This window comes from Perognathus longimembris, chromosome 3 (assembly GCF_023159225.1).
Source record: "Perognathus longimembris pacificus isolate PPM17 chromosome 3, ASM2315922v1, whole genome shotgun sequence".
Taxonomy (NCBI): domain Eukaryota; kingdom Metazoa; phylum Chordata; class Mammalia; order Rodentia; family Heteromyidae; genus Perognathus; species Perognathus longimembris.
Genome location: NC_063163.1, coordinates 74,701,792 through 74,712,486, shown reverse-complemented (window position 1 = coordinate 74,712,486; position 10,695 = coordinate 74,701,792). Strand labels below are relative to the sequence as shown.

At 44.8% G+C, this 10,695-nt stretch overlaps 1 pseudogene; it reads right to left on the bottom strand.

Moving 5' to 3' along the window:
- Positions 1-4,169: 4,169 nt before the first annotated feature.
- Positions 4,170-4,981, bottom strand: LOC125347704 (annotated as a pseudogene).
- Between the last annotated feature and the right edge of the window lie 5,714 nt (positions 4,982-10,695).

Here is a 10,695-nt window from a genome sequence, read left to right as displayed (position 1 = left end):
ATATAATCCAATTACTTCATATGCACCAATACCACAATAAACCCCATAAGACAAGGGTATATATCAATTGTTAAAAAGAAGGAAAAGAGCTGGGTGTTCATGCTTGTAATATTAGCTACTACAGAGATTGAGATCTGAAGATCACAATTTCGAAGCCAGCCCAGGCAGGAAAGTCCATGGCTGGCACAAAGGAAAAAAAGAAAAGAAAAGGAAAGAAAATTAGGCACTATGTCTCTAACATTAATTCACAGAACTTGAAATAGTTGATTTCAAACTATTTTCTACCTCAACCCATTCTTGGCAAGATGTGGCCAAAGATACCTCATTACAAATTTGGATCTTGGTGCATTTATTTTTTATAAACCAATTTATTAGCCTTAATTATGCAAATCTGTATTATATTTACAACCTTCATGTACTTGGGTCAAATTCACCCCATTTACATTATACTTTCTTAGCCCCTCTCCTTATTAGCAATCTTTGGTGGGTTTCATTGTCTACTTTCCACACTTATATTTAATGCACTTCTGTAACGGTCACGCCTTTGTCCCCTGTTCTTTTCCCTTACTCTAACTCTCTGCTTTCCCATTTTTAGTCTTATGTGGGTCCAAAAAAAAAAAAAAAAAAAAGTCAGGGTTTACTATCTTATTTTTGGTGACACTGGGGTTTAAACTCCGGGCTTTGCACCAGCCAGGCAGGCATTCTTCCACTTGAGCCACGCCCCCTAGCACGGAGCCACGCCCTAGAACGGAGCCATGCTCTGTACTGCTTGAGCCACGCCCTATCAAGGTCACACCCCTAACAAGAGCCCTACTGTGTGAGCCACACCCTCCACAGCTTGAGCCACGCCCCAAACCTTGAGGTAAGTCCTCTTGAGGAGCCACACCTCTATGGCCTAAGCTACGCCCTTGCCGCTTAAGCCACGCCCCCAGTCCTGAAAGTTAATATTTTATCAATTGATGTCAGATCTTGGGTCCATTCCAGATTTTTTTTACTTGTGCTTGGACTGTTACCAACCCAATGGCTAATCAGAGGTCTGCCACAAGAGGGCGCCTATGCAAAAGCTGAGTCACAAGGGATTTACAATAAATTTTACTGAGGAAAACTTTAAATACAGATACCAGCATTAATTAAAAGCAAAATGTCTTAGCCACCAAACTAGAAAGACAGCCAGCCATATGGGAAAGGATCTTTACCAGCACAGCAACAGACAAAGGCCTAATATCCGTCATCTACAGAGAACTAAAAAAACTAAGCCCCTCCAAGCCCAGTAAACCAATTACAAAATTGGCAAAGGAGCTAAAGAGAGACTTCACAGGAGAAGAAATAAAAATGGCAAAGAAACATATGAGGAAATGTTCAACATCTCTGGCAGTAAAGGAAATGCAAATAAAAGCAACTCTGAGATACCACCTCACTCCAGTTAGAATGGCCTATACTCTGAACTCAGGCAACAACAAATGCTGGAAGGGGTGTGGGGAAAGAGGAACCCTTCTCCACTGTTGGTGGGAGTGCAAACTAGTACAACCACTTTGGAGAACAGTATGGAGGTTCCTCAAAAAGCTCAACATAGACCTACCCTATGGCCCAGCCATACCACTCCTAGGCATCTATCCTGAGCAACAGGTCTCAGGATATCAAGAAGACATCTGCACATCCATGTTTATCGCTGCACAATTCACAATAGCGAAAATATGGAAACAATCCAGATGCCCCAGATGAATGGATCCAAAAAATGTGGTACCTATACACAATGGAATACTACATAGCGATTAGAAATGATAAAATATTGGTTATTCGCAGGAAAATGGTCAGAACTTGAACAAATAATGTTGAGAGAGACAAGCCTAGAACACAGAAAACAAAGGGGCATGATCTCCTTGATTTTTGACTGTTAAGGTGGGGGAGGGACACCAGAGACCAGGTCTGCAAAACAAAAAACTCCTTGTCAAATGGTATTTCCCACAGGTTTGGGTCAGCTACCTTACATTATGTAACTAAAACCAAACAACTACTAAACATAAAAAGGTCTAAAATAGACCTCTCAGTGGATCACAATAGCTCAAAAGCTATATATGTATGATCATATAAGACAAGGATAAGCAAACTCTATTGTTGACGTTATATTTAAAGTTCTATGTGAATTTTCTTCGGTGTATGCCACGTGGCTACTTTATATGTTTTTGGTACACTGGGTATTGTATATATGCCTACCTGATCTAGGGAAGGGAAAGAAAAACGAGGGTGTAAGATATCACAAGAAATGTACTCACTGCCCTATTATGTAACTGTACCCCTTTTGCACAACACCTTATCAACAAAATTTAATTAATAAAAAAAAGAAGTGAATCTTAGCCTGTGGGGAAAAAAAAGCAAAATGTTTGACCATGTGCAGGCAGTTTGTAAAGGTCTATCAGTGAAGGAGAGAGTGCTTATCTTGCCTAGGAGTCAGAACAGGGGTAATTAAAATACAACCAGGCCTTGCCTATCTAAGGGTTATTTTATTTTGCCAGTGACAACCTCAGCTGTTCCTAGGAGAGAATGATCAGTCACACAATTAAGGTAGGGACTTGGTTCAATTGTGCCAGCCACAGGTTGGTGTGAAGAACGGGCTGGTCCTCAGGCTTAGAACCTAACCCTGGAGTCAGTGGCTTACACCTGTAATCCCAGCTACTTAGGAAGTTGTGATTCATATCTGGGTTCAAAGTCAACCCAGGGAGAAAAGTCTGTGAGACTCTTGTTTTTTTTTTTTTTTTTGTCTCCTGGTGCTTGGACTCAAGGCCTGAGTACTGTTCCTGAGCTTTGTGTTCAAGGCTGGCACTCTACCTCTTGAGCCACAGCACCACTTCCAGCTTTTTCTGTGTATGTGGTACTGAGGAATGGAACCCGGGGCTTCATGCATACTAGGCAAGCACTCTACCACTAAGCCACATTCCCAGCCCCATGTGAGACTCTTATTCCCATTTAATTACCAAAAATGCTGAAAGAGAGGCTGTGGTTCAAGAGGTGGAGTGCTAACCTTGGTTGGAAAAATTCATTAGGTATGTCCTTAAAAAAAAAAAAAAAGAAGACAGAAGTTTGGAGCTTTCTCAGTCCATAGCAATTATAAATAATTCAGGAAATGGATTGCATATTCCCCTGAGTGATCATTAAACACTGCATGTAGGTATTGAATTATATTGCAACCCTTCAATGTATACAGATATATATCAAAGTACATATCTAAATTAAAAAACAACCCAAGTCATTATGACAGACAACTGAGGGAAACAGCTGTGTTCATCAAGTGTTAAAATGATGGCCAGATCCATTTGGTGGCTCAGCCCAGGCCCAGGGGGCTGAGAGTGGCAAGACTGCCGTTTAAAGCTGGACTTGGCTTTAATGTTCATTGTACTCTATCTTCAGAATACTCAGCCAAAAAATAAAAAAAAGCTGGATTGGAGGCACGGCTCCAAGTGGGAGAGTAACAGCCATGCAAGCCAACCAAACAAAGGAAAGACCCTGAGTTGAAGCCCCAAAGAAGAGCAGAGAGAGTTAAAATTAAAGCTTGAATATTACAAAGTGTCGGGGTTTTTAGTCCCCCCACCCCCCACACTCCCCCGACCCTCGGGAGAGATGGGGAAGGCACGCCCAGACTGGACGAGCCAAGAAAGGAAAGGGTCGGCAGACCGCCCGCACTCAGCCCTCCCTCAGCAGAGGACAATCAGACGGCCTGGGAGTCAAGTCAGCACAAGATCTCGTTTATTGGGGAAGTACGTGCCACTAATATAAGGCACAGGAGCCAATTAGGTCTAAGATCGGCAGGAAGGGGAGGGGTGTGCACCTATCTAGGGACTGTAAGGGGAGGCATAAGCTAGCCGTCCATCAAGGGCAGAAGAGCCGGGGCGTCACAGCCCACAGAACCGCCTCCAGGTTATAACCAAAGACACTTGTAGCAGCTGCGCATTGTTGTTAGGCACCGCCATCCTAGCCATACGTGGCCTCAAGACTGAGAAACAGGCAGGGCCAGCTAGTTGACTTCCAGGTGTGCCCCACAACAAAGGGTGATTCAGATAAAACATGGTAGAAGGGAACCTAGGGCAGCATGGATCTGAAAGGAAGCCGCTAAGGATAAATCACAGCAGCAGGAATCAAGGCGGCTCCATGGGTCCTCTGTGGCACCCACGTCACTAACTCCTAAGGATGCTGCCACCTGTGGCCCCTTCACTGAGAGGCGCCATCTTGCCCAGAAGCCTCCCCAGGGCCCCCTTCACATCCCTGTTCCTCAGGCTGTCGATGAAGGGATTCAGCATGCGGGGGGGGGGGGGGGGGTGGTTCACCATGGTGGAGGCTACGGAGGCTGTCAGGCTCAGCCGGGAGGATGCTGTGGCCACAGAAGTGAGATAGTCCCCAAGGATGACGCCATAGTACAGGGAGATAACCAGCAGGTGAGAGCCACAGGTGGAGAAGGCCTGTACCTGCCCGGCCTAGGACACTGAGGATGGAGGAGAAGATCTGAGAGTAGGACACGGGGGAGCTCGCCAGAGGCAACACTGCCAGGACCAGGGTGATGCAAGACACCACCATGGTACTGAGGAGGGTGTCAGAGCAGGCTGGCATCAGGACTTCAGGGAGGTCATGGAAGTGTGGGATGTCTACGTGCATGCCGAAAGAGAGCCTCAGAACAGTCAGAGTTTCTGGAAAGGAACCCATCACACTGACCAGCCAGGACCCCAGAGCCAGCGTTTCACTTAGCTCATGATGACTGTGTAGCACAGGGGGTGACATATGGGGCCACGAAGCAGTCATAGGCCATCGCTGTGATCAGCAGGTTGTCCAGGTACCCGAACACAATGAAAAAGAACATCTGGACCATGCCGCCCTCGCAGCTGATGATGGCCTGGCTGTGGGTCTGGATGTCGAGCAGTATTTTGGGGATGGTGGTGGAGGTAAAGCAGACGTCCATGAAGGACAGGTTGGCGAGGAAGAAGTACATGGGTGTGTGCAGTCAGGGGTCAGAGATGGTGGCCAGGATGATGAGCAGATTCCCAAGCACAGTGATCAGGTACATGGACAGGAAGGGGCCAATGAGCAAAGAATGCACAGCAGTGTCCTCTGTGACTCCCAGGAAATAAAGTGTCCATTTCCTGTTTGCTTTTGTCTTTCCATGAGGCTGCTGGGTTTACCCAGAGAAAGAGGGAAGAAAGGGAGAAAGAGAAAAAGGAAGGAAGGAAGGAAGAAGGAAAGAAAGAATAAAGAAAGAAAAGAAAAGAGAGAGAACACAGTGCTGTGACACTTATCATTCAAACAACAGGACGTCAAATGCTCATTTTTTCCCCCAAAATTTTGGCAACTCGTTACTTGCCAGGATCAACAAGTTTTCCTTCTCATGACCAGCTAGAAAAAGAGCTCTAAGCTGGGTTTAGTGGCTCACACTTGTAATTATAGCTACTCAGGAGGCTGAGCTCTGAGGATCATGGTTCAAAGCCAGCCCAGGCAGGAAAGTCCATGAGACTCTTTATTTTTATTTTTTTTATTAATTGAACATAAATTTTTTACAAGGTGTTGTGCAAAGAGGGTGCAGTTACCATGAGATTCTTATCTCCAGTGAATTACCAGAAAACTGGAGGCTATGGCTCAAGTGGTAGAGCACTAGCCTTGAGTGAAGAAGCTCAGAGACAGTGGCCAAGAGTTCAAACCCCATAACCTACCCCCCCCAAAAAAAGAGCTTTAAATCATAACCAACCACCAATATCTAGAAATATAAAATGAAAAGTTTCAAATGAGAAAAGATGACCATGTAGAAAAGAGGAAGGCAAGAAAAAATTATTTGGTAGTATTGAGTTGATATATTTTATTCATAAAGCCTGAAGTATAAATCATAGAAAGATTCACGAACTTCTGGGGAGAAATGGAGAAGCACAGAAAAGGAAATGGAACGATGATCATAAATACTTGAAGATTTGGCTGGAGGAGAATGAAGGCAATCTAGGGCTTGAATGCAGGATTTGGGAAGCTGTCCCTGATCTTTTGTGCTCTGGGTTAGTGCTCTACCACTTTGAGCCACAGCTCCATTTCTGGTTTTCTGGTGGTTAATTGGAGATAAGAGTCCTGCAGACTTTCTTGCTGGGGCTGGCTTTGAATTGAGATCTGAGATCTGCCTCCTGAGTAGCTGCAATTACAGGTGTGAGCCGGCAGTGCCTGGCTAAAGGGCAATCTTATTTTCCCCAAAGAACTATGACAGATTGATATGAACCGAGAGAGAGAGAGAGAGAGAGAGAGAGAGAGAGAGAGAGAGAGAGAGAGAGAGAGACACTTGTGACAAGAGGAAGGCCCAGAAGAAGGACAGAGATTGGGAGTGACCCCACAGATCGATGGCCCTGAATGCTTTAAGTGACTAGATTATTCTTCTTTGTCTTAATCAGGTTGCATAGCTTTCACCCTTGGTGACCCCTCCTTCTCACTCACACTCCCTCCTTTCCCCCCTGCATCCAACCAGGAGCAGCAATGTGTTTCCTGGGTCCTTTTTTTTTTGCTCACCAGGACTGGGAGAAGCAAGTCAGCTGCCAAGAGGAGCAAGGATGTGGCACCAAACAAAAGACTTTTTTCAAATTGGAGCTTTGGGTGAGAGGATCCATATTTCCTATCTGCAGGCCCTCTGAGGTCCAATTCCCAGATAGCCTCATTATAGTAATTGTTCCACTGTGTCTCTTCTCGGAGCGACGTGGTCCTCTAGGAACAAGGGGACTGAAAATAGAAAATGCTTTTATTCTTTTATTTTTTGTAATTAAAGAAATTATCTTTAAGTAGTTGTACAAAGGAGCACTTCATGAACACAGCCCATCTGAGTCAATGCCATCCCTTTCAACATTCTCACCCGCCCTTTCCTTTACTTAATTTTAGGTTACATATTGGTATTTATTTTGCCGTTCAATAAAGCGTATGGAGAGTGCCAATAGTATAATTCTTTCAATAGACTGAGTCAAAGCCCAACAAAATAAGCACCAGGAAATGTGTGTTTGAAAGAGGGAGTTGGGGCCAGGGGAGAGGGGTGGAAGAAAGAAGGGGGGAAGAAGGGGAGAATGCAGGCGAGAATTTATTGTCTATACCATAGACTTGAGAACTATAAGGCAAGAGGTGGATGGAAGGGAGGGGGGTGAAGATATTGAAGCCATGACACAGATCAAGATGCACTGTACACATACACTTTTTTTCCTTTTAAATCCTCATAGTTTTGTAGCATTATCGTTTTCACTAGATACATTTATTCCTTCCCTCTCCCCTCCATGTCCTCCAGAGCTCTCTGGCTCATGGTGTTATTTTTCCCTCTGGATTAATTCCCCCCACCCCCCATCTCTTTTTTAAGGTTTTTCCCCCCGGGGCTTTGGGGCAGGAACCATACCGAATTGTTCAAGGTCTTAGTCACAGCTTGCTCCTCTCCTCGGTGTCTGAGCCCAGGTGACGTTGCAGCCATGCTGCAAGGCAGAGCTCCAAGCAGGAAGTGTCATGGTCAGTCTCGGTGAGGCCCTCAACTCCAGAGTCAGCCAGATCCATGGCTTGGCTCTTCATAGGTTGGCCCAAGGAGGAGAGTTCACCTTGAAAAATTCATAAAGCAAGCTGGGGGAGCTGCTGGCGCACACCTATCACCCCAGCTACTCAGGAGGCTGAGATCAGAGGATCGCAGTTTGAAGCCAACCTGGGGCAAGAAAGTCTGTGAGAGCCTTATCTACTACAAACACCAGAAGTGGTGCTGTGGCTCAAATGGTAAAGCACCAGCCTTGAGCATGAAAAGCTTAGGGATAGCTCCCAGACCTCGAGTTCAAACCCCAGGAAACACACACACACACACACACACACACACACACACACACACGTTTTAAAACATTGCTTTTATAGCCCAACGCAAGCATCTGGCAAACAAGAACGCTAGGCATAGAACATTCCTTTTGGGAAATTACTTTTCAGCTTGAAAGAGTAATGAACAGGTCGAGATGCTCTTTTTTTTTTTAAAAAAAAAACTTTGTTGTCATAATTTTTTTCTTCTTTATTGTCAAAGTGAAGTACAGAGGGTTACAGTTTCACATGCAAGGCAAGTGCATTATGTATCCAACTTGTTACCTCCTCCCTCATTTTCCCCCCATCTTCCCTCTCCCCAGTTCCTGCCCCCCTTCATGAGTTGTATGGTTAGTTTACACCAGATGCTTTTTTCATCAAAAATGAAGCTAGACCCTGGGCTTCCCACGGCCCTGAGTTCAAGGGTTGTACCCCTAGCGGACCAATGCTTACTGGGGGCCTGGCTTTCTGCCTCTACTACTCTCCTGAACAGTGCTTTCTCCAAGTCACATCTGGCTTAAAAAGCATCCTTATCTAAAAAAATGTACTCTAGGTAACAACTTTAAAAAAAAGAATTAATTTACTTTATTGTTATTATAGAGGTGATGTACAGTGGGATTACAATGACGAGTCGGGTAATGAGTACATTTTCTTTCATCCAATGATTTTCTTTTCTTTTTTTTCTTTTGGCCAGTCCTGAGGCTTGGACTCAGGGCCTGAGCACTGTCCCTGGCTTCTTCTTGCTCAAGGCTAGCACTTTGCCACTTGAGCCACAGTGCCACTTCTGGCCATTTTCTGTTTATGTGGTGCTGGGGAATTGAACCCAGGGACTCATGTATATGAGGCAAGCACTCTTGCCACTAGGCCATATCCCCAGTTCATCCAGTGACTTCTGGACCCTCACTCTCTCCCAGTCCCTCCCTCCCATCTCCTCCCATGAGTTGTATAGTTTACTTTCATCAATGTCTAGTGAGCTCCACTGCTGCACTTTTCACCCTTTTCCCTCCAGTCCCGTGCCCTCTCCGCCACCTTCCCAAAGATGTACACACGAATACTCCATACGTAAAGAAAATAAAAATCATCACAAAAACTAAAGATGAAAAGAGAGAGACATATATCTATTTCCTCATCTCTGAAGTATATTAGTAGATAGGTATATTACTTTATATAAATATGAAGAGGCGCTTGGGCATTGCGCCTTTGTGTTTCTTTCCTCAGAGTATCCTCTTTTGGTCTCGCTGAGTGTGAGGATCTAGAATCCTGTTAGTGGAAGAGCACTTGCTCTGGCAAGGGCAAGGCCCCAAGTTCAGTCCTCAGCTGTGAAAATCAATGCTGGAAAGACCAAACCAAACCAAACCAAACCACAAGACATCTAGGTAACAGTTTTATCAAACCTATAATTGGATCCATACACAGGAGCTGTTTTAGGGCATCACAGAGAACAATGTATGGTAATTTATATTGGAGAGCACTGAGATTATTTCCCTTTGCACATCTGTCCTTTTTTTGTGTGTTTTGTTTAGTTTTAGTTGTTTTTTTTTGTCGGTCCTGGGGCTTGAACTCAGGGTCTGGGCACTGCCTCTGAGCTTTATTTTTTTGCTCAAGGATAGTGCACTACTACTTTGAGCCATAGCTCCACTTCTGATTTTTAGGCAGTTTTTTTTAAAGATAAGAATCTCATGAACTTTCCTGCCTGGACTGGCTTTGAACCACGATCTTCAGATCTTAGCCACCTGAGTAGCTGGGATTACAGGTGTGAGTCACTGTTCCTGGTAGAATCCTATCTTTTCAGCATACAGGGCATTTAAGTGATGTGTTGATGTGCTGTTCTCTTCCTCTCTCCCTCTCTGTCTGTCTGTCTGTCTGTCTGTCTCTCTCTCTGTCCCCCCCTCTCTCTCTCACACACACACAGAAGTTGTTAGGAAAAAGTTAAACATACACAAAAGTTTAAATGTTGAAATGATAGCAACTTTTGCTTCTCCCCCAATGCTCCTATTTCTTCCCTCATTGTATCTGCAAAATTTGATGTTCTCATCACATGCACAGGGCTTAAACTCTCTCCCTGGTTCACTCACAACAAAAACCTATGATACATAAAAAATGATGTGTGGTGATCGTCTGTGCTTTCTGCGTCACCCTGGAGCAGTTAATGTCCTCAATACAACCTGGGGTGGATTTTGTTTGCCATATTCATGTGAAAGCATTAGACAGTGAAATAAAACAGAGTTAGGATAAGGAAGAGAGATCTGAGGCCTGGCACTGGTGGCTCATGTGTTTTGGGAGGGTGGAAGGAGAGGGTGCTCAGGTGAAAAACTTTTTGTAGAATTTAGCCTTCTAAGCTGAGTGCAGGTGGCCCATGCCTGTCATCCTAGCTACTCAGAAGGCTATCTGAGGATGGCAGTTTGAAGTCAGCCTGGGCAGGAAAGTCTGTGAGACTCTCATCTCCAATGAACCAGCAAAACACTGTTAAGTAGAGCTGTGGCTTAAGTGGCAGAGTGCCAGCCTTGATTGAGAAAGTTCAGGGACGGCACCAGGCCTTAAGTTCAAGCTCCAGAACTGGCCATTTTTTTTTTTTTAGTCTTCTAAGAGAGCTGAGCATCTGTCTCCAATTTCCTTTTTTGGGAGAACCCTATATTCAGTCATTGTGTCTAATATCAGATTCTTCTAGTATAAAGCCATCTCCTCTTCTGCCAAAGCCAGCTTGCTCTACCATTTTTAATCTTTCATAACATGTCATTGTGTGTGTGTGTGTGTGTGTGTGTGTGAGAGAGAGAGAGAGAGAAAAAGAGAGAGAGAGAAAGAGAGAGAGAGAGAGGGAGAGAGAGGGAGAGAGAGTTTTGGGGCTTGAACTCGGGGCCTGGGCACTGTCCCTAAGCCTTTTTC